At 39.3% G+C, this 27,128-nt stretch overlaps 1 protein-coding gene across 19 annotated transcripts in view; it reads left to right on the top strand.

The window, feature by feature from the left end:
* The window catches only part of ADGRL2 (adhesion G protein-coupled receptor L2), an 894,229-nt gene that overhangs the window by 636,768 nt on the left and 230,333 nt on the right, over nucleotides 1-27,128 (top strand). For 2 of the 19 annotated variants that reach the window (XM_056815438.1, XM_056815431.1), the window contains exon 1: nucleotides 22,073-22,253. The exons of 2 other annotated variants lie outside the window; for them this stretch is intronic. The gene's annotated coding sequence lies outside the window, so the exon portion shown is untranslated. Of the gene's footprint in view, nucleotides 1-22,072; nucleotides 22,254-22,595; nucleotides 23,723-24,271; nucleotides 24,399-25,073; nucleotides 25,725-27,128 lie in introns of those variants that run through there. 15 more of the 19 variants (XM_056815441.1, XM_007480636.2, XM_056815444.1 and 12 more) reach the window with 14 other exon arrangements.

The following is a 27,128-nucleotide window of genomic DNA, read 5'->3' as shown; positions in this document are numbered from 1 at the left end:
AAAATAGATATTAATAGCTAAAATTAATATAGTTCTTTAAGATCTGCAAAGTAATTTACCTGTATTCTCATTTGATCAAGACTGGGTACCTGTTTTTTAGATAAGGATACTGAGTTTGAGACAGGTTAAGAGACTTGTCCTGGGGTTACAGAGGTATCTTATTTCTGAGATATGATTCTAACTCAGATCTTACTTTGCATTCTATCTATATGTCATCTACTGCTTCAATGCACTATGAATTGTAGGTAAAAAACAGTGGGGAATGGGGAAGAGAACTTTTGAAGGCACTGGTATTTGAGCTGAGGATCTGAGAGGCAGATCTGAAGTCAGAGCCACACAGACATGAAAAAGGATAAATTTTGTCCAGAGAATAGAGAGTAGGTCAGTTTGCTTAAAGTGCAAAATGAATGACAAGCAGCACTGTGTCATCAGCCTGGAAAGACAGGCTGGAGTCCCATTGTAAAATTCTTTAAATGACAAAGGAGTTTGCATTTTGTCCTAAAGGCAATGGGGAACTTCTTAACCAAAGGACCTGGTCAAACCTGCCTGTGCTTTAGGATCATAAATTTAGCATCTGTATAGAGGATGGGTTGTAGAGGAGGGAAAGTGGAAGGAAGGAGACTAATTAAGAAGCTATTTTAATAGTCTGGGGAAGGTCTGTTCTAGAGTGATTGTGTGTAAATAGAAGGGACTGATAAATGTTTGTAAACATCAGAGTAAGAGCTGGTGGATAAGGAGAGGTTGAAAATTAGGGAGAGAGAAGGAAGCTGCTAGAAGCAAGACTCAGGAGGAGATGGAATTGATCAGAGATGCAAAGGCAGGAGCTGGTAATGATGTAGTTGTGAGCAAAGAAGGAGCAGATAAGTGATGACACTGAATGATAGGAAGTGTGGAATTTTGGTGGGGCAGTTTTAGGTGGTTCTCCTCTTGAGAGGAGGGGAGTGATATAGATGGTTTGAGAAGAAAAGACTTGGAATTTGCTATGGGAGGTTTGATAAAGAGTCTGCTAGTGAAGAATAAATGCCATGAAACAGTGAGGGTCCAGTTGAAATTGCATAATATCAATCTCTAGAGGGTCCAGTTGGCTTATTATATGAAGTACCTGAGCAGGATCATAGCGATTGGATGAAGGGAATAATCTAACATTGAGGTCTGGAAATGGAAAAGTAGTGAGGAGACTAGAGGAACAAGGGACTGAAGGCTCAAGGACAGGGTCAATTTAAACTGGCTAATTAAAGGGTACTGATGTCATAGGACAGAAAGAGAAGAAAGGAGAGGTGATGACCTGAGAAAGCAGGGGAAAAGGAATGATTGGAGGTTAAAATAGGGACAACATGCAAATCTGAAGTCTCCTTGGTGTCCTCTGGTTCCTATTTCACCTCCTACCAGTAAAATTTGAGTGTTTCCCCAAGGCTTCGATAAGTCTTTAGATTTCTTTTCTTTTTTTTCCAATTCAGTTACCTATCTTCCTCTAAAATTACTTTAGAGTTCCTATTTCTGCTCAGTCGATCAATGGATCAGTGGGCATTTATGATTCTGTTCTCTGCCTGCTATATGCCAAGAGCCAGGCACACAAGCACAAATAAATCCTTACTCACAAGAAACTTATGTTCTGATGGAGAAGACCACAAGGGCATATAGAAGTATATACAGAAGATATTTAAAGAGAAGAAATATAAATAAAAATACAAGGTCCTTTGAGAAGCAAGACATCAAGAGTTGTGGGGATCAGGAAAGGCTTCATACTGGAGTAGCTCGAGTTTTATCTTAAATGAAGAGATGGTTGGGGAAAGCAGGAATTCACAAACTATTTTTTCTTAAGTTAAAGTAACTAATTAATAAGGAGAGGCTAAATTTTTGTTGTAACCTATATTTTTCGTCTGTGCTTTTTTAAAAGGAAGTCTCAAGTACGTTATGGGTTCTGGGAAGTATGGTATCTCCTTCAGAAGTCAGAGGGGCTAGACACTAGATCTGAGTCTATCATTGTTTGGGACAGCTAAGTGGCTCAGTGGATGGAGAGTCAGGTCTAGAGATAGGAGGTCCTGGGTTCAAATGTAGCCTCAGACTTGTCCTAGCTGTGTGGTCCTGAATGAGTCACTTAACCTTCATTGTCTTAGCCTTTACAACTCTTCTACCTTGAAACCAATACTTAGTATGGATTCCAAGATGGAAGGTAAGCTTTAAAACAAATGAATCTATGACATTCAATTACAAGTATTCTTGGATTTTTGTTGTTGTTGTTGTTAAACCCTTACCTTCCATCTTGGAGTCAATACTGTGTATTGGCTCAAGGCAGAAGAGTGGTAAGGGCTAGGCAATGGGGGTCAAGTGACTTGCCCAGGGTCACACAGCTGGGAAGTGTCTGAGGTCACATTTGAACCTAGGACCTCCCGGCTCTAGGGCTAGCTCTCAATCCACTGAGCTACCCAGCTGCCCCTCTTGGATTTTTTTTTTAAGTGGGAAGATCAAAAGGATGCTGTTTGAATTTAACTAAAAGATCATGTTTGTTTGTTTATTCTGTCAGATTGAGATAGGGGCTAAACTTTTTATTTCAATGATAGAGAAAACTCCTAAGTGAAGAAACTATCTCTATCACTGAAGGCCAGCACCTTTCTTGGTACTTCTATAGAAATATTAATGGTTTGCCTTGAGTACAGAGTGCTTTAGAAAAGTGGCCAGTGGGCTACAGTCAGTATGTATTAGAGGTGAAATTTGAACCTACATCTTCTTAGACAACATTTTATCCATGATGACATTATATTTCTCTTCATCACAGATACATACACACATATAAACATACTTATACATACTGATATATGTGTGTGGATTAGGACAGATAACATCTTCATATTCAAATATATAAATATATTACATATATGTACAAATTAGTAAATGTAATTGCCTAAAATATTTAAATAAATATAAAAATTTTTAAGCATCTAGGGATATCAACCAAAACTGATAGAATTAAGCTAATGATAGAAGTTATTTCCTATGAGTACTCTAATGTATAAATAATACATAATCAAAATAGGTAACTTTAAACTGGTATAGACACTGGGGCTTTTAAAGAAGTCCTACTTCCTTCTTTATAGAATGTTGAAAGAACCCAACTGTCATTCCTTTTTCTTGATCAAGTGAATTTATGCCTTTTTCTTGATCAAGTGAATTTATCCTTCATTTTATTTGGTTAAGGGAGAGGGAGATACACAGACTGTATTTTTTCTTAAGGTAAGGGAACTAATTAGCAAGGAGAGGCCGAACTTCTTTTGCAATATATATTTTTCATAAATAAAAACCTGTGACTTCTTTAAAGGAAGTGTCAAGTACTTCAGGGGTGGTGGTGTTTCAAAAGCTATTATAGGGCAAAGTGATTTCAGATGGTGTTTGCCAAATTCTTGACTACACAAAATTGCTTATTTTCAGCAAGAGTTGAGAACAAATGATTGGAGCCTGGCTATGGCCTTACTTATTAAATGCTTATTAAACACCATGAAAGCTAGTTTCACAATGTAAAGTATGTGTTCTGGCAGAATTGAAAGGGTTATAGGAAAATAAATTCAAAAATTTCAGGATAGACCTAGAGTAAGTTAATTAACCTAAATTAAGCAGATAAAAGTCCAATTTATCTGAATCATCTGTCACTTCACTTTCACTTTAGACTAGGAGGAGAGGGAGCAGAAATTAGAAAGTTTTTTTTAATTTTAGAAATATACATCCTAATGTGCACTTGTAGAAGCTTAATTATGTTTTTACTATTTAGAATAGCTTTGCTTGATATACAAAGAAGAATAAAACTATCACTGTAAGGAATGGTTTTGACCTTGAGCAAGTTAGCTAACCTTTTGAGCCTCAGTTTCCTCATTAAAAAAGGAAAAAATGGGATTAGATGATCTCTAAGGTCCTTACCAGCTCTAAATACTACCATCCTGTGATTTTATGATTCCTATTATATACCCATAACATGAGTTTCTAACATATATATGACAATTATTTTGTTGTAATGATTTCCTTTCAAATGGAGAGTTTTTTCTACAATCATTAAATGAAATCTGCCTCTGTTAAGGACATGACTTTTCATGTATAATGTGGGTTTGGGACTTTTTAAAAATAAGGATGTCATGCTGGTGACTTTGTGCTCCAAAAAACATTAAATAAAGAAACCAACAAGGTCAAGCTAGTCACAAACTTCCTCTGTGTATGTAACTGACATTTATATAGCACTCGATGGTTTGCAAAGCAGTTCCTATACATTATAGAATCTGATTCTCACAACAACCCTGTGAGATGTTATTATCCAAAGTTTACTGATAAGGAAGAGCAGCCTCAAAAAAGGTTAAATGCCTTGCTTGTGGTCACATAACTGATAAGTGCCAAAGGTAGGATTAAAACCCAAGGATCTGCTACCTGGAAATCCAGACTCTCTCTCTCTCCCTTTCATATTCTCTCTCTCTCTCTCTCTCTCTCTGTCTCTGTCTCTCTCTCTCTCTCTCTCTCTCTCTCTCTCTCTCTCTCTCTCTCTGTCTCTGTCTCTGTCTCTGTCTCTGTCTCTCTCTCTCTCTTTCTCTGTCTCTCTCTCTCGTATTTTATCTCTCTCTCCCTTCCTCCCTCTCTTCTCTCTCAATTTCATCACTCTCATTCTTTCTATCATTCATTCTCTCATTCTCCTTATCTCTCATTCTCTCTCCCCATTCACTTTCTCATTCTCTCCTCTCTGTCTTTTCTTTCCTGTTTCTTCCATTCTTACACACACTTTTATTAATATGGCTTCTGGCTACTTCTTCCACAGATGAATTCTGTTGCTTATAATAGCTGAAAAGATGGTCTTCAAAACTTGCCACTCCTTTAAAATCCCTCCTACCAGGTTAAATTGGTAATAAGCCAATCCATTATCTATGTAGCTGCAAAAGTGATATTCCTAAGTCATAGGTCTGACTCTGTTCTACTTAGCTCCACAAGGTCTGTTGGTTTCCTAATTACTTCTAGGATCAAATACAAACTCCTTTGTTTGGTATGTAAAGCATTTGACAACCTGGATCCAATCTGCTTTTCTAGGCTTATTATAAACACATTATTCCCTTTCACTACTTTACTGCCCAGATGAGCTTTCTTGGTGTTCTTCACAAGGAACCCTTCCTCTCCCATTTCCAAATCTTTGCTCAGGTCAGGCCCATGCCTGGAATAGCTAGTTAGCTAGTTAGCTAGTTAGCTAGTTAGCTAGTTAGCTAGTTTCCTTCCTTCCTTCCTTCCTTCCTTCCTTCCTTCCTTCCTTCCTTCCTTCCTTCCTTCCTTCCTTCCTTCCTTCCTTCCTTCCTTCCTTCCTTCCTTCCTTCTTTCTCTCCTTCTTTGCCTCTCAATCTCTAGGATTCATTCCCCCAGCTGCTAATTCTTTCCTACTCTCCCTCTACTAAACACATTCCCTTTTCTCTATTTTGTATCTTCTCATATGTAGAACTGTAAGATTCTTGAGAGCAAGGACTCGATTTTTTGCTTCTGTATCCTGCACAGTTCTTGGAACATGGTGACCCTTAAATAAATATATATGGATTGATTAGTGATCATTTCATCTGTAGATTAGATTAGATTCATCTTTAATGCAGATATCAATGAGCCCTTCCTTGAAACCACAGTGTATACTCTGCTAACATAGCAAGGTGGAGAGATGGTGAGCTAGATAGAGGGATAGACTTCAAGTCAGGAAGACCCCAGTTCAAATCCTGTCCCAGAGAAACATTGACCTTAATATGTGATCTGAGACAAGTCATTTAACTTCTGTCAGCCTCACAGGGGATATTAATAGATCCCACTTAACGGGTTGTTGGTATGTTTAAATAAGATGCCTCTGACTACCTATATAAAAGGTTAGCAAACTTTGAAGCATTACATAACTGCTAACTATATTATTATTATTACTACTATAAAACTTCTGTGGTTGTCTCCACATCAAAATGAAGATTCATATGGGAACTTGAGTGGAGGTATATATATATACATATATATATATAAAACATACAACAAAAATATATATAAATATATACTAATTTATACTCATATTTATAAAGAAAAAAGCAGCAAATTTTCACCAGAATCCATGATAAGAGTAAAAACCACACAAAAATGAATTAATAAATGAATATTTTTCTAGATCAGGGCATTTTAACCTGAGTTCTGAGGATAGATTTCACGGGAGAGTGTGAATCTAATGGGAAAAAATACATATTAATTTTCATTGACCTTTAGTTTCCTCTGTTATCCTATGTATGTTATTTTACACATTTTAAAACTATGCGGAGTTTTTAAAAAAATCTGAGGAGTCCATCAGCTTCATCAGACTGCCAAAGACTTCATGACTCAAAAAAAAGTAAAGAACCTCTGTTCTAGAGATATATTCTATAAACTTAGAGATGTATTTCAGAGGAAAAAAGTTTTTCCTCTTTCTGAATACTAACTAGAAATCATTCTAAAGGATATGGCAAACCTTTTCGAGTAACATATTTGAAGGAAGAAATTAATTATTCCTGACTAAATATAAATATTATTAAAGGTAATTAAAGGTAATTGAGTAAAACCAAATGTTTCAGCAGAACGCGTTTTAAAAAATGCTGCTAGAAACTGCTTTTGTCTTGATTCAGATAAGAGATGATCTCTACCTTAAAAGCCATTGACCAGACCCATTCACCAATAGATGCTGTTTGTGAATAAGCTTTAGTAACTTGGTTCAAAAGTGTTTGTGGATAACTGTTTGTTTTTGTTTGTTTGTTTTCTCCAATATTAGGATTCCTTAATTGTTTATTTTACTGTGATTTTTAACTGTAGTTTTTTTTAGAAGTTTACTAGCACTTGTTTTAGTGATATATTTGCTTGAACAACCTTGACACCTTGCCTGTGTGGTCCCCTAGTGAGCTACAACACAGGATTTTAGAGACAGGAAACTGATCTGATATTTATCCCATCTGTTGATGTCCATGTATTTGAGCTGATTGAGTCGGAGAGAAAGGAAGTGCATAGAGGCAAACCACATGGGGACCTTTGCTTTGCTTTCCTTCTTGGTCACAGAAGCATTAGTGGAAGAGATGCCTGAATACTCTCTGCTTCTGGGATATGGTTAAGAAGGAGACCTGAGCCCTCCACCACACTTGAAAGTCCCAAGAATAAGATATCATTGCCTAATCACCCATGAGGTACTTCTAGTCAGTTTTTATGAATCTGGGAAGATGCTCATTGGTTCTGCCTGTTCATTCAATCAAGCACATGATTCATTGCAAATGAAGAGTTAGGATTTGTTCCTCTTTGCCAATTCAGTCCCAACATAGCTAGTTGGTTTATAGGATGGAATTTTATTTTATTCCCAATATAATGGGAGAGAAAAACAAAATTGGGAAGAGGGATGCGTATACTCCCTGAAGTGGCCCAGGCCCTTCTTGAAAGGCTGAGAGGAGAGCATGAGACACAGGAGTTGATTAAATTTTACTTTTTTTCTTTCTAGTAGCCATATTTTAAATTTTAGTCTTAATGCCCAAATTCCCTGTTAGTAGAAAGTAAAGTGGTTAGGTTGATTACTTCTTTTTTGGTGCCAAGGACTTTTCCCTTTTTATAAAACTCCTGGGTCTAGAAGGTAGGAAAAGAATATTGAGGAGAGGGAGAAGATAGCCATGGTTCTTGGTTTCTAGGAGCTCAAAGGACATATTAATCTGCTATATTCAGGGCAATCATTTAATCTCTCTAGGCAAGATTTTCCTTTTCTGTAAAATGAAGAGGTTGGACAAGATGATCTCTAAGTCCCTGTCTAGCTCTAAAATTTTATATAAAAGTTATCTGACAATTCTTAGACATTATAGGGACCTAAAATATTATTAAATTGACTCTCCTATTCCTTCTCTACTTACCTTCTGTAAACTGAGAATTGCTATTACTATCATGCATTCATATAGCCCTAAAAGGACAAAACACCGACCTTACAGCAACCTTGTAAGTTGAGAAATGCAATTGTGATTATCCTCATTTAAAAATGAGGAAACTGAGAGTAGAAGGGTTATTATTAATCTCACATGGTCTGGTGGGCAATGGGCTGAATTTGGAGTGAAGAAGATAATGTCTTCAAATCTTGCCTCCAACAGTTCCTAGAGATGTGACTACGGAGGAATCACTTAACCTCATAACCTTAGTTTCCTCACATATAAAATGGGTATAATAATACACATGGTACCTACCATAAAAATTTGTTAAATGAGGATGGAAAGTGCTTTGCAAAACTTGACACTCCAGATGAATGTCAGTTCATTCTGATTATTACTGCTAATATTTTAATACTCATAATAATTTCTATTACCTATAAATGGCAACATTGAGATTTCAATCAAGTTCTTATTCTAAGCCCTGAACCATTGCTGCCACACTATGTTGCCTTTCTAATGGATTTGTTGTTGATGCTAATGATTCCAAAATATTACAAAAATAAATCTTAAATTATACAAGAAAAGTTAAGTTACATAAAATGCTCTACTTAATTTATAGGAAAATGTTACTATATTTGAGAACATATAAATATATATATTTTTTATTTTGAATATAAAACTCTCATCATACTAGTTCTGACAAAGGGTGATAGGGGACTTAATCAGGGAACAATGGTAGTGGGAACAAAATGGAGGAAGGAGATGTAAAAAATATGGGGGAGATAGGTTAAATAGGATCTGACGATATATTGAGTGTTGTAGGTATGGGAGATGGAAAGAAACAAAGATGGCATTGTGGTTTTGAATATGAATTCCTGGAATAATGTTAGTCCCATGAACTCCTGTGGGAAGAACAATATTAGTGGGAAATATAAGTTCCCTTTGGGACAAGTTGAGTTTGATGTGCCACCAGTGAATCCAGGTAGAGTTAGATATGCAAAAAGGAGTAGAAATTGTTGTTCTGAAGCACAGGAAGGAGACTGGGGCAAAGACAGACATTTGAGAGCCATCATCAAAGAGGAGTAGTTGAGATGATTAAGGGATAGAGAAGAGAGAAGAGAATGTCCTCATATAAAGAGCAGGAAGAAGGGACAAATAAGAGACAAAAAGGAGAAAATGGGGGGGGGGTTACTTTATATCTGAAGCCAAGGAAGGAAAGACTATTAAGAATGAGGGCATGACCTAGAACAAGGTTTGTTATCCTTTTTTTGTGTGTGTCATGGGGTCCTTTGGCAGCTTGGTGAAGCTTAATTCTATTAAAGTTTGGTGCTCTTATTCATTAATTGAAGGGAATGCCAAATTCAGTTTGACTTTAGTGAAAGTTAGTGTGTTTTTTTTCCTAGTCTGAATTTACAGACACCCTGAAGTCTACCCTCAAGTTTAGGACTGTGTTTCACAATGTCAAATGCTACTGAGATTTAGGCTTTGTGTATCTAGTTTATTTGGCAATGAATGAGTCACTAAATAGTTACCTTCAGAGAAGTGCTTCAGAAGAGTTGGAGATGGAAATCAGGGTTACAAAAGGATGGAGAATAGTAGCTGGTGAAGGAGTGAAGGAAAGCGGAAGGGTGTCAAGAGATGGAACATAACTTGAGGAGATCATAAGTTTGTTTTGTTTTTTTTAGGCTGAGGGGTCATGGGTCTATCTATGAGCAGAGAGGGAAGAAACAAGTAAAAAGGAAAGATCAAAGAAGCCCTGGATGATGAACCATCATGATGAATTGGTGATTTCATCAATGTGGGTGTTCCCTTCATTGATATAGACTGTAACCCATCCATGCCTTAGATGGCTTCTGCCCATGTTCTCTCTTAAACACTAGATGGGGGTTGACTCAACAAGCTAAGGGACTTCCTCTTGGCATCTCCCTCTATTTTTCTTGACATAGTCAAGCTAATTGAGTGGATGAGGAAAATGCCATAGAAATGGAATACATGTATTTCAGCAAAATATTTCATTGTCATGATATTCAAATGGTGAAATATGAAGATGGTTAAGTTTATTCAGAATTGGTTGAAGAGCAAGTACAAAAATAGCAATAATAATTAATAGCATTTATATAATGCTTTAAGGTTTCCACAATTCTTTTTAAATTTTATTTTACAACAAAACAGGGAAAGAGATGCTATCATTATCCCCATTTTACAAATGAAGAAACTGAGGAATGTAGATATTAGATGATCTGCCCAGGGTTGTAGCTAGTAAATGTTTGAGGCTGGATTTTAATTCAGATTTTCTTGACTTAAGGTTTACTCACTAAAGTAAACAAAACCAGGAAAATAATATACACAATGACTGACATTGAAAATGAAAGGACAACCCCCTACTCCCACTCTTCAAATGAAATCAAATACTGTATAATTATAGTGAGCAAACTTGGCCTTAGAAAAGAGTTGAGAAAATGCACATCCCTCCCATTAGAGGCAGCTACAAAGCTAAACAGGCAGAGTACTGGACTTGGAAGTCAGGAAGATAAATTCAAATCAGATTCAAGATTTACTTACTAGCTGTGTGATTAGGCAAATCACTTTTAACCTTTACCTAGCTTTGGTTCCTTATCTCTCAAATGAAAAAGCATCTAACTCCAAGCTTTGTTCTGAGATATTTATAATATATTTGTAATGTCTTTTGCAAACATTCAACCATTATATAAAATGCTATTAGTAGTTTTGTTGTTATTGTTGATTGAATAATTTTTATTGATTTAATTTACATATTATTGATTTATTTTGATGGAGATGAGGCTAATTGGCAGTTCATTTAGGGGTGAGCACTAGGGTTTTTTTATGACCTTTGTGTTCAAGATAAATTAATAATATGATATAGCAACCAAATAGTCAATGGGATCATAGTCTAAATTAATAGAAATATAGTGTCTGATACCTGAGAGGTCCCTTCTCCCTGCCTAGGTCAGAGCACTTCTAGCAATCAGTTCTCAGCACTCCATTTTAGGAAAAGACATTGACAAGTTGAACTGTGTCCAGAAGAAGATAGCCAGGATGGTTTGGGGACGTGTCAATCAGACTATATAAAATTAATTAATAAGGACTGATCATATTTAGTCTCAGGAGGACTTAGTGGGGACATGATGTCCATCTTCAAATATCTGAAGAAGATGTAAAGTTACTCTTTTCTCCACAGAAGATAATCTGTTGTGATGGAGAGAGTACTCCATCTGAAATTCAAAGACTAAGGTTTGAAATCCTGGTTCTGCTCTTTACTCTCTGATCTTGGGCAAACCTTTTAGACCTCCATTTCTTCACTGGTGAAAAATGGTGGTTGGAGTAGGAGGTCCCTTTTACGGTCAAGTCCTATGAATGAGGCTTAGAGAGTAGAAGTGCCCAGTGCTTAGCCCAGTGCCTGGCACAGAGCAGGTACCTAATGAATGTTTATTGAATGGATAAATAAATTTAAACTGAGGATAGGGAAGGACTCTTAAAAATTAAAGCTATCATCAAATGGAAGACTAGGTGTCATGAAGAAGTGAATCCCCCAATTCTTATAACAAAAGAAGGTCACCAAAAGAAGGCTTGATGGTCTACTTGCCAGGCATATTGTACAAGGAATATGCCTCAGGTAAAGGGGTGGATGAGATGGTCCTTGAGATCCCTTCCAAACCAGAGGCAGTTCTAGGATTCTTCCACAAAAGCCACCTTGTTGTATTGAAGTATCCTAGGCTTCCTTCCTCCCAATTTTCAATCCAGGTGATAAAGGTTCAAAGAGCTGCTAACTGTGATGAGAAAACGGGATAGCTTGGCTACTCCTTTCCTGATATGTGTCTAGGTATGTGTGCTGGGTGTGTAGGTAGAAGGGGAAGAGAGTGGCAAAGGACTTTTTGAATTATTGGCTGAAACCTCAGTTAGTTTATATAGGAGTTTATGCATAAATCCCTGCCCTACATCAACTAAGATAGTAAAAGGATTTTTTTAAAGCTATGTAAAAGAAAATGGTGTGAAGTCGTAGCATGGAGCGTTAATTGCTGAATTTTATGCATTTCTGCAGCGTAAGCATATTTTATGGAACTATCCAGCTCTATGGAGCTAAATTAGTTTGGCTATTTGTTTGTATTTATTTTATGTGTTCCTATGCATTTTCCATGTGTTTATCCTTTGTCCTTCAGAGCTGGAATGTACCCCAGGGGAGGGACTATTTTTACGCTTTTACTGTAGTAATTCGTGCAGTGAATAAGTACAAAGTAGGCATATGATGAAGGCTGAGTAACTGACTGACCTCATCATCCCTTATCTATTTGCTTGCAATGTTTGTGAAAGATACAAAATTAAGAAAAGAGGAGAGGAGACTGTGCTCCAAAAGTCTTTCTGGCACTAAATCACCCCGGTGTGCCAAATGTAGCACAAATGGTCCTCTACTGGGAGTCCTCTTCAAAACAGTGGGTGATCAAATAAAACGTCAGCTGCAATACTAAGTTAAAACAGTGGCGTCAAGGACACTGTGCTTGGAATTGTAGTTTCTCTTCCTTTAGTGACTTTATGCCTGAATATCTACATGCAGGAAATGAACATATATATATATATATATGTCCATGTATACCAACATATATGCACATATTCACACACCAATGCATGTGCATATGTCTTATAGAATATCAATTATTCATCCAAATAAATTATTTAAGCAACTTAACATTTTCTTTTAAAGAGATCAATGGAATCTTGCTATTAAAAAAAAAAGAAAGATTTTTCTATGACATTGCAAAAATTCTAAAACTAAGAGAGCTTTGATGGTATTAAACCTTTTAAGAATGAATACTTTTGTTCATACTTATTATATTACAGATATGCCACATTTTTGCTGGCAAAAGTAAATTTTTCTGGCTTTTATTTATTTCTGGGGTGTGATTAGTGGATGAGAGGGAACAATTCAAAGGGTTTCAAAATAACTTCAGTTTAAAAAATGTGATTTTTAAGGGCTAGTCTGGCAGAAATGACTTGAATATAAAAGCAGGTTTTCAACAACTGTACCCTTATTGTTTAAATTACATAATTTGTGTAATGAGATAAAAACCAATTTTTACGCAATATTTATGTGAATCCAGTAGTTATTAGTCCTGTAAACTTTTACATATCAATGTAGTTTACTAAGCTTCAGAATATATTCAAGTCCATCTTTATGGTGTATAGTGCTTAATCAGAAAGATGTTTTGCTCTTCAAAAATTATGAGGAACTGGTATTTATATAACAAGACCTTAAGACCCTGGGAAGAATTTTAAGGCTTTTTATGAAGCTCAGTATGCATTCTTTTGCTAAATTTTGGCATAGTTTCAATTTGAGACTCCAGTGAAATTCAATTGGTTTATTTTATAATTAAAAACAAGGAAATCATAGTAACAAAAATATATAATGTATAGCACTCATGTTTATAATAGAAACATCCATAAAGGAAGAAACATGTTCTAACTTTTCTCATTACCCCAAAGGGAATTGCATCTTTAATCACAGAAAGCACAACTGCTTTCTAATTTTGTTTAAAGTGTTTCAGTACTTACAAAAACCAGATCAGGTTATTGTAAATCTAGAGCAAATTAGAATCATTGGCCTCTGCTCAGCTGTATTTAAGGGTACTATGTAAATCATAAATTTAATGGCATACTAAGACACACATCTGTTTCTGTTTTGTAGAAGTTAATAATCTAACTACAGAGTATTTAAACACTACTTTCATTAACTGGAAAATTGAGAAAAAAGATAGACTTGCTTGAGCCATAAGGTATTATAGGACTGCACCCTCAAAGATGTTGGTAAACTCTATGTCTAAACATGTTTGTTTGTTTGTTTTTCCCCAAGAGATCTCTGCCAGGATCTACCTCCTTCTTGCCCCTGTATGATTTCTTTTTGCTTAGCAAAATACAATTTAAGTAAATAGGCCAGCATTATCATCTAAAACTCACACCTGTGTGCAATATATCTGAAACTAGATTTTTCTTGTACTCCAGTGGAGGACCAGGAGACAAAGAACAATAATCATATAAAATGACAAAATGAGTGCTTTGTTTTTTATCCCTCCCAGTTTTATCTCACTACTTTAAAGTTGTTGTTTTTTTTTTTAATCATAGGAGATTTTTTTGAGAACCTGAATTCAAGATATAGCCTTGCTTAGATTTCTTGACTTTTATTGCTTTGTAGTTATTACATGTCTTTGCATCTAATTTACTGTTACGATTCAAAATATAAAATCTTATTTTAGCATGGCTTTTTATTATTTTCATGTAAAACTCATAGCAGAAGTGACTATGGATGGGAGGAAGTGTTTTATGCTTTTTAATTTTTTTCCATTTTGCATCCTGATAATCAATCGGAAACAAAACCTCCACTTTTCAGTAACTAGTGTTTTTTCTCAGCATATTTCTTTGTTGTCTGAATGATTAGAAATAGATAACATATTTACAGTTAGCTCATTGATTAGCAGAGAGTCTTAATGAGGTTAATGTCAGGAATTAAATTCGATGTAGAGCGCAATTAGTGTTACTGTACGGACAGGGGAATTTGGGTGACGTTATTGTTGTGTTTTTCTGCAGCTAAAATCTGTTCTCTTAATCTTGGATGGTGATTTTATAAGTAAAAGTTGCTGATCAGAGGAGTGTGCATAACTCAATGCAAGTTTTCACTGGAAAAACATCTTAAAGCCTGTTATTATTTTGGTAGTGATTCCAGAATGTCATTGTACAGGAATGGCTTTTCAAACTCTTGTGGGCCTCTAGTTGTTTGTTTTTTAGCTGACGTGGAGCATCCCTTCTTTAAATATCCCAGTTTCCTATGGAATATTTTGACAAAAAGATCATCATTCCCAATTTCACTCGAGTGCTCCTCTGAGATGTAAGAAACATGAATTTCCCAATCTATGTCCCAAACTAAAATAAAACTATTGTGTATCAATGATTTGGATTGTTTGCAAAACTATTGGGACATTACATCACCGGCTAGCCAAAGTCCATATAATCTGATCCCATGAATACAGCTCAAATTCTGGCCTCAGACACTTCTAGTGTATGACTCTGGACAAGTCACTTAACCTCCATTGCCTAGCCTTGGAACCAGGACACAGTTTTGATGGCTAAGATGAAAGGTAAGGATTTTTTTTTAAAAAAAGGTATATTTCAAAGAGTTTTAACAAGTAACAAAATTAATAATGAGGCTTTCTGAATGGGAGACAATCTTTTATATTATTAAAAGATAATATTTCTAGTAGCTATGTTTGGAAGGCAGTATCTCAGGGAGTCATCTGGCTTCTATATGGTGACATGCTATTTAATACTAAAACTGACATAATACTAAATCCTCTTTTACCCTCTCTGCTATTGTTGGAATAACATGGAAGTGGGGAGAAAAAGTCAGAACTATATAAATAAAGAAAAATTGTAGTGAGTAGTAGAGGCTTCTGTTAGAGTATTCAACACATAATTTATATATATATGTGTAATATGTATATATTACATATATAATTCAATAAAATTTTATTTATACATAATCACATAATATTATATATATATGCATATATATATATAAACCTTATAGATTTTGTGCTAAAACAAAGGTTTCCAATAAACAAAATATTAGAGTATATTTTATCAAATAATTTTAGATTGTTGGAGTCATTAGGAACTTAGGAGGGTCTCATCTAGTCTAAGCCCCTTAGTATATTCATTAATTTAGTATTTTATTTTATTTTATTAGGCAAAAAGAGTTAAGTGGTTTGCCCAGGGTCACACAGGTAGGAAGTGTCTGAGACCAAATTTGAAGCCAGGTCTTTCTGACTCTATGCCTGACACTCTATCTACTGTGCCACCTAGTTGCCCCCATTCAGTATTTTATTAAACTCAACTATCTGCAAGGCATTATGGATAAAACACAAATATAAAATAATCCTTCCATTTGAAGTATTTATAATCTACCAGAATATAATTTTATTAATGGACAACATAATTTTGTCAAACAAGTATAAAACTAATAAAATTTACGTAGAAATATTTGAAGGTATCACCCAGTTGTATCTATAATGAATTTTCCATCATATTATGCCTGTTTGCCTCCTAATTTTGTTTCCTAATGCTTACAGAAATATTGAGCAATATTTACCATACATAAATTATGAAGTGAAATTAGAGAAGGGCATTCAAAAAGATACCCTTAGACGAATTAGAAGTCCAAATCTGGGTATACGGCAAACAGTTATTTAAGTAGCCTTTAAAGATTTAGACTTGTAGTCTATCTACTTCCAGTATAGTGTCAGCTCCTTGAAGGCACAGATACTTTCCATTTTTGTGGTGCCTAGAAGACAGAAGGTACTTAATAAATACTTACTGATTGATCAACTCACCTATCAGAATCTGTACCAGAAAGTGTAAATTCTTCAGCAATTTTCACAGAACTACCAGCTAACCTTTTTTTTTTTCATGACATAAATATAGGTAAGATTTAGAATGACTCTATTAAGAAAAACATGATCATTCCAGTAATAAGATCAGAGTGGCTCTTTCCCAAAATACCAAGGCCATTCTGAGAGGGAAGGCAAATCTTTGATCAATATATTCTACAATACATTTGATTACATAAGTTTTTTTTTAAATGAATAACAAATCATTATTGAAATAGTGCCTACAATTTCTTGAATATTGAATGGCACAATCACTGTGTATCAGAAGTCAGCTTCCATGAGCCGAAAGGAGAGTTCTGGTTGTCCCTAGAAGTACCTCTTATGTTTTGACAGAAGAATGATATAATGGAATATATAAGCATCAGAGATGTAACTGGTCAGGGTCTAACACCCTCTTCAATGAGGCAAAGATTAATCGGACAACAGAAGTTAGTGATGTACACAGATTATGGGAGTTGGAGGATATGGTTTCATGGTTCTTGCTAGGTTCATTGACTAATGAGCAGCTTTTGTTTCAGAACAGGTCAGAAGGCAGCCAGCAATGGTCCTGGCAATCAAACGAAAACTATTTAGAGTCATGGAAACTAGGCTCAAATCACGGCTATCTTGCTGGCCATTGGACAAGGCATTGAACCACTTCGGGTCTGTTTTTTTCACATGAAAAATGAGGGAGTTGGAATATATTGTCTCTGAACTTCTGTCTCTAAATTCTATGGGGAAAATGACAAAATTAGTAGTCTAATGGATGTTGAGGTGCACGTAGGTGAGTATAAATTCTGTAAGAGGCAGAAGTAGAAAACTACAACACATAGATGATATACGCTAAATAATTATAGAAACTTTCTTCTGCTGTAAAACTATGAGCATTTAATCACCTATGCAATTACCAGAGCTGTAACTAGGTCAGTCAACAAACACTTATTAGGAGTTTCCTGAGAGCTAGGTCTTGGGATAAACACAGAAGACACAGAGAAAGGCAAAAAATATGGTCCCTGCCCTCAAGGAGCTCCCAGTTTAATAGAAGGACAACATATAAATAACTAGGCATATACAAGATACATAAAGTAAATAGCTTTGGAGTTTGGTTCCAGTACACCAAAATTTTGAGGGGGCAAAAGTTTATTGCTTGTGTTATTTGAACATTGTAGATATCTCAATATGCACTTCCCTTCCTCCTCCCCTTATCAATTACTAATTGCATTATTTTCACATTATGAATTTCCAAGTTGATTCAAAGGCTATTTTCAGGAAGTTTTCCCTAGATATATTTCATTCTGATTGCTCTGTGTGGTAAAACTGCTGGTTATGGCTCTGGCCACCATAAACAACTAGAAAATCTACTTTAGTTGCTATATGAGGTTCACATCAATTAAAAAAAAAAATTTAAATGTTTACATTATTTCAGAGATCACATCTTTACATTTTGCACAAGGCTAGATTTCTATGGCCATCCTCAGCAAGATTTGTTCTGAACAGAGATAGTTAAGAAATTGGTTAAAACTTGTTGGCTTTGACAAATGTTTTCATATGTTTCTGCTCTCCTGGAAAATGAATTTTGGTTTCATCTGAACCTATTCAGCAAGACTGAAATGCAAAACAAAGCTGGGATCTTTCATTCAGTTCTAGTTAAGCTCAGAGTTCAAATCTAATTTCTCAACTGGCCCAGAACTGCAGAATACACGCTCCAAAGGCTTTGCCTTACTTGTAGCAAGGATCTCAAAATAGTCATGAGTAAGCAGGAAGAACTAAGTTTTAGATAAAAACTGGCTAATTTTATTTCTATTTTCTGAATTTGAAACTGAGCTTCACATAGTTTTGTTTTTAAATTCTCACACGGCTTTCATCATAGGCCAAAATAAAAAAAAATACTATATGCATTTCCCTCACAGATGGGTCCCTATAGCAGCAGTAGCACAATCTTAAAATTTTCTCTTCTTCCTCAAAAAAAATTCTGCAGAAACACAACTGCATCTATGTTTTCAGACACGTATGGGCACATCTGCCCCCCCCCTCCAATAAAACCACAATTGCATTATATATCTATCTCCCAATTTGCCAAAGAGTGATCTGCAAGGAAGGTGTAACTACCTTGTGTTCTATTCTGTTATTAAATTCACACTATCCAGAATATTTATTAACCATGTCCATTTTTGTTCCACTTCAGATCCTATAATTTAAGTTAGGAAAAACACTGCCTTTGGTTCACCTATTCACTTTGACATGGACATAAGCTACCTCCCTTTAGACAAAGGTACTTAGATATTACACAAATTTTAAAACTGGCAGAAATTTCTGCATCAGAAACAGGCCCATTGGATGAAATTATCCTCAGTTTCTTGAAGTTACTTAAATTAAAAACATGAGTTTCTACAGTTGGAAAAAACATCCATGGTTAAAATGTTTGAAGCCCATCAATCTCCCTAACCACATAGCTAATGAGTTCCTTCTGTTTTCTTTGAATGAAATCACCATGAGTGGTTAGATGTTGATTTAACATAAAACAAATGGAAATGGGTGTTTCCTTAGTCATATGTAGAATTTATTTTTAAAAACAATTAGCAAGTATTATGAATAAGTCAATGACTTTACCATTACTTAAATAATAATATAGATCAAGTTATTAAAATTGATTGGAGAATAGTGAATGCATGTTACAGATTTAAAATCTTCTTAACTTGCTAACAGCTGCAGACATTAGTACACCTCTCATTTTATTGATAGCTCTTATTTTTCCCCCAATACCTATATTAAGAGAAATAAATGATGTGTCAGGTAAGCTTCATTTTCTGAACTTTTAGTCATATTCTATATGCTATTTTATTAAAGTGTCCCCTTTTAATGCTGTTAGGGGTCCACAGTTTAGTTGTAGTAGATTACTGCAACTGAAAACATTATTTCTATTATCCTCTATCTGAAAACAAATGGGAATGCTCATTATTATGCATGTTGGAAAGGAATAAAAAAGCTCATTTTTCTATTAATTAAATATTATCCAAAAAAGGAAAAGAAGGGAGAAAAAGGGGTGGGAGGAAAGCAAGGAAATCTCACTCCAGCTCCATACCACCACCACACACTTTTCTAGTTTATTAATTTTAGAAGGGAAAAAACAAAACAAAACAGAAAACCCTGCTTGTTCACTTGAATGTCGTCATCATTGAAATAACACAATCTTTTATTTCTTAATAAGTAGATATTCTACTCAATCAGGTTAAGTATCTCTCTATGTAGCCAAACATTTGTCATCTCCTGTACTACTACTAAGCCCCTCTTCTGTCTCTCCCACACCCTTCCCCCTTTTGGAATGCAGTCTCTTTAAAATCATAGTGGAGAGTGAATCAGTACACATGAGTCATTAGAGCATCAAAAAAAAAAATGAGGAGACCTGTGAAATTTAGTCTGCCTCATATACTCTTTCTAAGAAACTTAAATAGAAAAACCACATATGGCTTGGTCTGGGAGAGAAACTGGATTAAACTACCGACTATGACCACTAAATAACAACTCCAGCACAAGTTGTATGTCCCAAAGGTAGGTAGGATTAGGGGCTTTTCTGAACTCTGTGTGATTTTTTGTGAACCATGTATGGAAAAGAGGGCAGGCACAAATAGATCACTTACATATGCATGTGTGCAAATTCCATTCTTATTGCTTTCATATTTTAAGTTTTATTTTATTGCACTAAAACTCTTTCAAATGGCATTTATTTCCAACCACTCTAAGTATCACTGTTCATAGAGATGGCTCATTTCAATGTCCTACATAATATACTATTGTCTGTCAAAAGCTACACATATTACTGTGAGATTTAAGGCTACCAGTGCTGAAAAAAAGTATCCTCCCCTATGCTACATGTAGCATTCGTACCATCTTAATTATATCTTCTAAGGCTAAGGAACCCCAAATGGAAGCAAGCTTAGTACAAAGCCCAGATGCTTGAGGGTCTTCTGCATGTGGCTCTCATGGTGAGAATTCTTAGTTAGAACATTAACACACGAAGTGGAAAAAAATCAAATCCTCAAAGCTGCTCATCTAGCTTGGCGAAATGCTACATGGAAATTTCATTATGATTATCAACCTTCAAAGTAAGCTTTGTACTGACATTTAGCCCATGTTCTGTTCACTTTTAGGAACAAACTTGGGAATGACAAAGTAGATAACATTAAACTTAGTGCTAGAAATATCTGGCACTGTGACAACAGTTATATAAAATCCCACTCACCAAACATCTGTGAAGCACCTACTATCCGAAAAGCATTGTAGATATTTAGGACTTTGGTGTCTGGTGCACACCCTATGAGTTAAACTTGAAAATAACTGCTAAACATTTTTTGAAAAGGTTTCTCAAGCAAGAAGGCTGGTTGTACCCACAGGGATAAAAAAGTTTTTAATAACATATGTCTGTATACGTACAAATACAACGTATAATTTTTGTAGACAAAGCAACCAATCTGAAGCATACTTCCCTAAGTACTATTAAAGCTTTAGGGCAGTCAGTTTTTCTTTAAAATAAATTCCAAAATACATGGCCACATTTCATCACTAGAACCAGGTAAATTATTACCAAATACATCTTGAAACTATTATTCAGTTTACGATTTTATTTAAAAACTCAGTCATTTCAAAACTGAAAAAAAATCAGGCTATGACTTCTTTCCCACAGCATGAAGAAACTTTGCTATGCATTTTGTTTTTCAAGGGTTATTTGCCATGTCTTATTCTGTGCTCTTCAGTGTGGGTCCCTGGTTTGTTGGGCTTGACTGTTTGCTGACACTGCTAATAGAAACGTGCTCAGTGGACAAGAGCAGAAGCAATTTCAATGTAAGGAAATGAAGGAAACAGACCCAGAAAACAAAAAAACAAAACAAAAAAACCCACCCAATGATGAATGCATTTGAGGGCCAAGCGCCTTGTAGTCTCTTTTCCTTCCTTTGCTCATCCTGGTGGGTCTAATCAGAGACAAACACAACACTTCAATGAAAAATTGTCAACAATGTCAAAGTTTAGCCGGCTCTACGTACTGCAGGACCCCCTCCCCCCCCCCAAAAAAAAGTCATCGTGATTGAAAAAAATATATAGCTTTCATTAAGGAGTTTGCCGGAAATCTCAGGTATCCAAATGCCATGAACTCCCGAGCGTCTCCGGCTCCCGCAGCTTGCGCTGGAGCTCGACCCGGGCACACACAGCCACTGTACGTTCCCTTTGTCCTGGTAGCCAGGCACACAAAAGGAAGAGGGGGACGGAAACTCAAACTTTCGGGGGCTTGCAGCTCCCAGCACTAGTCCTGACCTGGTAGTGGTAGGGTGGTTTATAAGGAGATGGGGGGAGGGGGGGCTTAAACTGGGGTAGAAGAGACGGGGGTATTCAGAACAAAGTCACGGGGAAAAGTATCTGGAGAAAGGTAGGGGGCTGGGGGTGGCGGCTACCAACGGAGCCCGGGAGGCCGCAGCAGCACTTGGCTGTGCCCAGCTCGCCGCGCCTCAGGCTCATAGGCACCCGCTTTACCCGCTGCCCTGAATAAAAGAATTTCAAGAAAAGCAAAAATTCGTGCGCGCAAGGAAACAAGGGCAGCCCAGGGTGGGTAAAGAGCGCTGAGGATGGCCGGAGAGCAGAGGCGCGGTGCAGAAGGCTTGCAGGACAGGGGGATTTCTGGTCCTGCAACCGGGCCGGGGGTAGGGAGGGGAGCCCAAGCGGAGGGGGTGGGGTAGGGGGCAGGCGGGCGCGTTCCGCGGCGGTGCGCGCGCGCCCCTCGCCGCCGCCGCTGCCGGGACAAGTCCTGCGGCAGCCCCATTGGCTGCGCCGGGGCCTGTCCTCCCGCTGCTCCCGCTCGCTGGGGCCGCCGCCGCCGCGGCTGCTTCTGCAGCAAGCAGCCGCTGCAGCAGCCGCCGCCACCAGAACTGGCTCAAGCCCTGTAAGTGTCCCCTTTCGGCCCTCCCACCCCCTCCACCCCCGAGTCTCCAACCCAATCTCTCCTCCCCCCCCTCTTTCCTGTACCCCCCCCCCTCCCCTCAAGCTAAGGCACCCAGCGGCAGCAGCAGCAGCTGCTCAAATGGAGTGGAAAATGGTCATTGGGTGGCATTGACTTATAGATTATCTGCTCCACGTTGGGTACTTAGCTGCCTGTAATCTTCTTTTGAGTTTGCCCGAGCCCCTTGCTGGAAAAATCAGGAGGGAGAGATTTGTCCTTTGCCGCTGTACACGATAATATGTTTATATGATTAGCTGAACTCAGAGGGTGGGAGGTGGAGACTGGAGGAGGAGGAGGCTGGAGGTGACTCCAGTTCAGACCTTGTGGAGAGTCTGTGTCAGGACTTAGCACTCCCCCATCTCTCTTTCTCTCTCCCCCTTTCTCCCTTTCTCTCCCTCTCTCCCTCTCTACTCTCTCTCACACACACGGAGGTGCTGGAGCGAAATAAGGAGCTGGCCATAGAATTCCTTGGGATTGTCGGGGGGGGGGCACTTCCCCCCTTCCTCTGTGGTGTGCTGCATTTATTAGTATTTTTCCTCCCTCCCTCCCCCTTTTTTTCTTTTTTTGCATTTCACTGTTTGCTTTCCTGAGCTTGATTCCTGGTCTTCAGCCTTTCATGGGGCAGCAGCACCAGCATCGGGAGAGAAGATGAGAAATGTGAGGAGGGGTTGCAACTGTCTCATGCCAGAGGCCAGAATGTCATCGAGGGAGATGTAAATTAGGTCGATGCGAACGACTGACGGAGGGGGCTTTGCTTTACAAAACTGAGCTGGCCCCTGCTGGTACTGGTGTGTGTCTCCTTGTCCCCCCTCTCGCGATCTGTGCATAGAAGGGACTCCGAAGTCGGCTCACCTCTGATTTGGCTCATCTCCCTCCTCTCGCCCTTTTTGGGGTCTTGGTTTTGCATTAAAAAAAGACAGTAGGGTCTGGGGGGGGGGGTTATGTTTTTGTAAAATCCCTCTTTCTCGGATCAGCGTCTTGGAAACTGCATGAAAATGTTGACTTAACCCCAGTACCGCCCGGCGCTGGCTGCTTGGGAGAAGGAAGAGGAGGAGGAGGAGGACGAGGAGGAGGAGGAGGAGAAGGACAAGGAGAAGAAGGAGCAGAAGCCGTGTGTGTGTCCCAGCTCGGCGAGCCGCAGAGCTGCCTCCCCTGGTCCCTACTCCAAACTGCTGGTGCTTTCTGGCTGGACTGAGCCTTCTCCGCCCGCCCCCCCCCCCCTTCCCCCAGCGCCCCGCTCTCCCCATACAGCCTCGGTTTCTCCTACCGAAGTCGAAACCCTCTCCCCTCTTTCCTTCCCTATTCCCCTCTAGGGTCCCCTCGGTTCTCTGCGCCCCTTTCTGAGCTGCTTCTCCACCCTCCTCCCCCAGTGGATGGACCAATCTCCCCAGGGTCTGGCTCCCGAGACGGAGGTAAGATCTGCGAACAATGTGCTGCTTTCAGCGCCTGCTATTTGCTCGCCTCCATCCATACCTGTTTGCTTTTCGCCTCCGCTCGGAGGGGTCGGAGCCTTTTTTCCCCCCTGACTAAAGGGGAGGCGGGGGGAAGCTAGGGCTTACTTTAGATTCGCCTGTTTGTTTATGCTCGCCCGGGGCAAGGGTGAGACCCGGGACTCACTCCCAGGCTTTCTCCCTCTCCCCAGACCCTGTCTGTGCCTCTTTTGGAAATCTATAGGAAGAGAAAAACTCCACGGCCCCAGCCATTGGTTTTTTTTTTTTCCTGGAGCCGAGTGTTGTGCGCTGGGGATAAATCACGGGGCTGGGGGTCGGATTGGGTGCACAGGGTTGTTGCTTTTTCTTTTTTAAGCGTGTGTATGTGTATGTTGGGGGGGATGTAAAGGATACTACCTCCCCCCCACCCCAACTAGGCGGGGGTAGGAGGAAGTGAGCCTGGAGCTGGAGTGGGGGAGTCAGAGTAGGGGTAAGTGGGAGGGCCTCGGGGGAAGTGGGGGCGGGGAAGACCCTTCCCCCTCCCCCTCCCCCTCCTGGCCAGAGTTGCTGGCCCGGACGGGCGCTGCAAAGTGCATGCACCGCTTAATCCCGGCAAGTAAGTAGCTGGAGAGGGACGACCCCGGAGGAAGGAGGAAAGGTGGGATGGAGAAGGAGGCCAGAGAGCTTGGGATTGGGGGTGGGGATGGGAAGCGGGTCCAGCAGCGGGTCCGACTGGGTGGGGGGGGGTGGTCCCCGGCTAGCTGTTGAGGGTTTTGGGGGGTTGTCGGTTGGCTGGTGTGGTGAGAAGATGACAGGAAAACGTAGCCAGATGTGGACGGGTCGGGGCGGGCGCCGGGCATGGTAACAATTAGGGGCCGGCGGGCTGCTGTTGTTGCTGCTGCTGCCCTGGGTGGGTGGGGGGTCTTGAGAACTCTCTGGACTGGGGGGCTGAGGTTGGAATGGGGGCGTCGGGCAGAGAGAATGCCTCTTGGTGAAGTCTGGCTAACGCTGGGGACCGTGGCAGGGGACAGCCTCGGCCTGCTGAGGACCCTTAGGAATGAGCTGGAGGAGGACGCTGGTGTGTGTGTGTGTGTGTGTGTGTGTGTGTGTTGTGTTGTCCGTTTTGTGTGTGCGTGTTTGTGTGTATGTGCGTGTGTATGTATGTTGGGAAGGATGGCAGGGGCGGGCCTGGGGAAAGCCCCGCCAGCCCTTGGGGAGCTGGATTTTGGAAGGTGCTGGGCCAGGGGGAGGGAAGAGGAGGGATGCGTTGGGCCGGGAGACACCTGGGCCTGGGCGCTGCAGGCTCCGGAGAACTTGATTGGCTATGGGGCCTCTCCGGCGGCGGAGCCAGGGCGAGACGCCTGAAAAGGCGAGGCAAGGCTAGGCAGGACTAGGGGGGCCCCCTGGCAGCCTGCAGCGCACAGCATACTGACTCTGGCACTTGGGACCATTAAAGTTTGTTCCTCACTCCAGACTTCGGGATTTGGGCTAGAGCACGGGAGAAAGCGGTAGCAACTGGGCGCTTCTCGCAGACCTGCTGGTCCTCCTAGTGTGACACTTTTTGGGGCGGACCTCTTCTTGCCCCCACTCCCCACCCCTCCTCGCCGATCTCCCCCTTTCTCCTCGCCTTCTCGGGCCCCGCCGTTGCATTATTCTTCTGCTGCCAGAAATTGAGGGAGAGGGGCCGCTCTCCTGTTCCTTGAAAGGGATCAGGCTTCTTAGCAGCTCCTCCAAGGAGCCTGAGCAGCAGCCACCATATGGTTCCCGTTACAAAAGCCAGGCACTGAGGCAGCCTTGTCTTTGCCTTTCCTTGCGTTCCCCCCTGCATTCTTTGCCGTGCGCACAGCGTCTCCCTCCCCTCTCTTCTGGACTCGGTCGGTTCATTCATTTGCCTGTCAGGGTCTCTGCCTGGAGCAGGCCCCACCGAGGCAGCTCCGGGGGGCTGAACTCGAGCTGCCCATTGAAAGGAAGTCACCGACATTCGGTAAATAATTACCTGTTGGGAATAGCTTTTACCAAATCAAGTGCAATGCCGAGTTCCGGAAAGCCGGCTAGGAGTAGGGCAAACAAAAGTGACGGTTGGACTTCATTTGGAGTTGCAGAATTGTGCACTTTTATTTTATTTTTTTTAATAGAGAGGGAGACTAGATTTAAAGAGCGGTGGGACACCTTTACTGTATCTTGTCTTAGAAAAATGGTAACTTCGTACTTAACTTTATATGGAGTATTTCTCTAATAGAGGAAGTGCTAATAAGAAAATCTCTTGCTCAGGTGCTTACTCAGGCTTGGTTTTTTTCCCCTCTCCCTTTTGTCCGTCTCTCCCCCCCACCCCCCACCCCCTTTACCCTCCCCCCAATAATTCTGTGCTTGATGGAAAGAATCCTGACGAACAAATGTTCTGTTGTTTGGTTTGCTTAGACGTTCGCTTTCTCTCCTTTTGTTGTTTGCCACTAAAAGAGGTGCCATTTCACATCATTCTGCACAAATTGTTTGAATTAATGCAAGTGTGAATTCTTACCGTTTGAAGGGGACTATTAGCATATCAAAGGTTTCTTAGCTTCAGCTCAATTGAGAAAACTTCAGCCTGTCTTCCATTTACTTCCAAGCAGAGGCCCAAAGGGCAGTGAGAATTGTAAAGGGGAAAAATGGGGAGGTGGATTCAGGCTGTGTTTCTGAACTTTTACTGTTTTGTAATTATGTGAGTGAAAAACATTGTCTATTACTGTGGAGCCCTTGCAATCGGCAAGACACTTATTTTCTATTGATAAATAGTTTGTTCCTAGAAAAAAAGGGTGCCCTTCTATGACAGTCACTGCTGCATAGTTTTTGGTGTCTCCCCTTTGTTAAGTCAGATCCAGGAGACCTATCCTAACTGAACTCGTACTTTAGATATGGCCTACACTTTAATGGACTGAGAAAGAAAGAACTTGTAATTACTTCATGAAAAAATCAAAATCTTGAAATAACAAGCTCATGTGTTTCCTAATGTAGGAAACTTTTTTCTTTAATATTTAGACTAAAATAATAGAAACTCAGTGGTGGTTCTTTAAAAAATTAAGGCAAATATAAACTCTATAAAATAATTTTTACTGTTAATATTAAACCACCCAAATTTGTAAATAAGCATACTATGAATTTACATGCATTTGCACCTGTGAGGATGCCTGTAGGATATCACACCTTATGAATTATATGTAATGGATAGTTAGTATCTAAGAATGTGTCAACAGTGATGTCAAGCACTAATTATAACTAACAATAATAGATGATGTTTATGTAGCACTTTAAAGACTGCAAAGCGCTTTATAACACATTACTGTCAGTTATGTCACAATATTTATAATATTTGCCATTCATATTTAAATTACAGTGCATGATTCATTTGCCC

Source organism: Monodelphis domestica, chromosome 2 (genome assembly GCF_027887165.1).
Source record: "Monodelphis domestica isolate mMonDom1 chromosome 2, mMonDom1.pri, whole genome shotgun sequence".
NCBI lineage: Eukaryota > Metazoa > Chordata > Mammalia > Didelphimorphia > Didelphidae > Monodelphis > Monodelphis domestica.
The sequence above is the reverse complement of the archived record's forward strand: the minus strand, read 5'-3'. Positions and strand labels throughout refer to the sequence as shown.